Genomic DNA, 3,486 nt, shown 5'->3' with positions numbered 1-3,486 from the left:
TGTGTGTGTGTGTGTGTGTGTGTGTGTGTGTGTGTGTTGCAGCGTGCTCTCCACACCTCCATGCCCTTCACGGTGTTCTGCCTCAGCGGCTTCTCGGCCGGCTGCCTCGGCCTCCTGCTGCCGGAGACTCTGAACAGACCAGCAGTCGACACTCTGGAGGAGCTGAGCAACGACACACACTGCAGAGTGCTGGAGAGCAAGGTACACACACACACACACACACACACACACACACACACACACACACACACACACACACACACACACACTGCTGGAGAGCAAGGTACACACATACACACACTGCAGAGTGCTGGAGAGCAATGTACACACACACACACACACACACACACACACACACACACTACAGAGTGCTGGAGAGCAACGTATATTGTATATTGTACAACAAAACACACGCAGCTAACACTCCGTCAGTAATGTACAGAGCCAACTTGCCGGAGAGCAAGGTACCACACACACGCACATGCACACGCACGCACGCACACACACGTGCAAGGCACATATTTAACAGAAAGTTATACTCCATGTTCTCTCCTATCGTTTTTGAGATCTCCAATCCCAGAAAAGATCTCTGATAGTGAGTTGTGATTGGACGCTGCATCTCTTTGTCATCGTTCTCATGAACCGTGTCTCTCCTCTCCCCTCAGGCTCTTTTGTACGAAGATGAAAAACTGAAATCGAACCACAAGTGAGGCCTTCATCACATGATTCCTTATGAAGCTGCTGCACCAGAGAGACGGTTTTGTAATTACCTCGAAGGACTGATCACCACGTTCTCGTCTCTGAACACACACCGTCAGGGAGCTGCTCTGCCTCCAGGGCGCAGGTGTGATCATCTGCTCCTCTTGTGTGTGACTCCACGGGAAAAACACAGTCGCCAAACTGCCTTTTGTATTCTATTTCCTGAAAATTAACAAGGTGTTTGTGCCTTACCTGGAGGTACACCGGGCGACAAAGACACGTATGTGACTTTAATTACATTCCAGAGATGCCAGAGAAGTGGGAAATCCAACTTGCTACTCGCAGGTTTTTCAAAATAAAGTTTAGCGACACGATGCATTCACAAACGCTAAACATTCCCGAACGTACAGTCAGGTTAGATTTATAGGGACCGCAATCATTCTTCAGGGGAACGATTCAATCCTTCTCTCGTGTCTCCGTCCTGAACGTCCTAGAGAGTGGAAACAAACGTAACGATACACAGACTTTCCAATATTTCATTTTCTTACGGTCTGACCTGCTGATTCCCGTCTACCTTCTTTCTATGAACTATGACTGACCAGCATTTGTTGTAGCGTTCCTTTTATGGAAGTTTAAATCGAATGACATTTTATATTTTGACTACTAAATAATAATGTGTCAACCTTTTCTCATTGACTTAAGGAGTTAATGATTTCTGGAAGTCTGATCTGCCAATTGCCTTTCCATGCACAAATAAACACAAATGTATATGTACCTTTTTCTTTCGTGAAACATTCAAATCTAATTTAATTTTTTTTACATCATAAAGCAGTGACTATTGAATAACAATTTCTCAAAATCTGCACAAACGTACAGGAACTGTTCCACTCAAACTCATCTCCAAACTAAAAAGTGCTGCAGGTTTTTCTTAAAGAGGTCCTGTTATGCTCTCTGGGGTTTCCTCTCTGCGTGTGTGTCAGTGCATGTGAATGGTCTGCAAAGGCTAAAATGCCAATGTTTCTCTCGAAGGTTAATGCATGACCAAAAAGCTAAGAGAGTTTCCACTGCACTAAAGTTTACATAACTCTTCAGTTAGAAATAATAATAACTGCCTAATTTGGTTTAATTTCAGGGTTTTCTGTCGCTTATCGCATTCTTAGTGCATTTATTTGATAAGAGTAAAAACACTGGAGAGAAAACATTCACCAGCCTTAAATTGAATGCTTGTAACAAGAAAAATCTTTATTAAACACGACGATAATTAACGAGCAAAGAGAGTCACATGTAGCGACAGCAAGCAGATGTTTAATATAGTACATTTGCTCAATTCCTTATAAGTGTTTGAGCTGTAATCATGCAGCACTACAGACTGAGGGTGAAATGCATGCTGGGACATATTTTTGTAAGTCCGACGGGACCAGTTGAATTTACGATGATTCATATTTATTTATTTCCTCTTATGTTCTCTATGTCCGGATTTCGATACCAAGAATTCTGTAATCAGTTAAATTACCTAAACACACATTTCCCTGTAACAGAGGGAAGAAGTTTGCACACTGGTTTTACCACAAAGCAGGAAATGCTGTAAAGTGAATGTGGTCATTTCAGATTTAAATCCACTTTTTTTTTTATGTGTTCCTCATAACCTCGTGTGCCTTCCTCTTTACCTCTAAAGTTAAGATATCAGATGTAGTGTTCAAAATAAATATATTCTATAAGATATTGAGATGCCAATTTTGTATCGTGTATGCAATCATAGTATTCCAATGTGTACTGTGTCTCTGGGTACGATCTATGTAAACAGTAAACAGTTGAAAACATAATTATTGGACGTCTCATTTTATTCTTTCGTCCAGCTTTCGATCGGGAAATGGAAATGTTTGTGTGTTTTTTATGCTGATATTCAAGCCACAATTTAACACTTGTGAGTCACTCCAAACACGTAGCTCTGATGAGAATAATGTCCACTTCTGCCATAAAAACATTATATATTAGATATTTTCCCAATTTAATATTGTATCCAGCGTAAGACCTAAAACATGACTACTGGTTTCTTTTTCTTTAACGCTGTTCATTTTGTATTAAGTTCTTGTTTCTCCATTAAAGGTGGGGTCGGTAAGTTTGAGAAACCGGCTCGAGATACACTTTTTGTTATATTCCATGGAATGCTCTTAACATCCCGATGGCAATGAATATCTGAAGTGCTTTGACAATAAATACATACAAACATTTCATCTGTGGAAGCCGTGGCGCTGTAAAAAGCACGACCAATCATCTGAGCCGGCCCGGCTAAAGTAACTGGATGGCCTACCTGCCTGTCAGCCTTCCATCTGTGCACAAACTTATCTCGTGCCCTCATTGGTCATGTGCGCGTTCGTGTGTGTTGGAGGAGGGGCTCTGTAAGGAAGTCTGAAGGAAGGGGCAGATTTGTTCCGGTTGTGTATTTTCAAATTCTAGCGCACTCGAGCTGTTTTCTCCAAAATGACCTACCCCACCTTTAATGTATTTAATATGTACTATTTACTTGACTCAGGATTCAAAGTTTGAACTCCAACAATACGTTTCCAACTCTAATAGTTTTTCCTAGGTGGCCCTAAAGAGGAACTTCAATATTAAAAAGGGCGCTGTCATTCAATCTAGCGATTACACAAAGAGCATGTGAAATGCTGTCTCAGAAAGCCACAGAACTGAGAGACTGATGCTGAGGTGAAACAGATCCTCTCTCAGTCCTGCACTGAGCTGTGAACATGGAGGAAGTGTTGGTGGTTTCTCTGCTGGTTTTGGCCT

General features: G+C 41.7%; 1 long non-coding RNA gene across 1 annotated transcript; it reads left to right on the top strand.

The window, feature by feature from the left end:
• Positions 1–26: 26 nt before the first annotated feature.
• On the top strand, positions 27–2,522 carry LOC104942741 (uncharacterized). The gene is made up of 2 exons (XR_798047.1): positions 27–201; positions 666–2,522. It is a non-coding gene; the product is annotated as an uncharacterized lncRNA (long non-coding RNA).
• Positions 2,523–3,486: the final 964 nt, after the last annotated feature.

The sequence above is a fragment of the Notothenia coriiceps genome, unplaced genomic scaffold (assembly GCF_000735185.1).
Source record: "Notothenia coriiceps isolate Sejong01 unplaced genomic scaffold, NC01 NC01_scaffold00005001, whole genome shotgun sequence".
NCBI lineage: Eukaryota > Metazoa > Chordata > Actinopteri > Perciformes > Nototheniidae > Notothenia > Notothenia coriiceps.
Note: the sequence above shows the minus strand (reverse complement) of the source record. Positions and strands in the feature narration are given on the sequence as shown.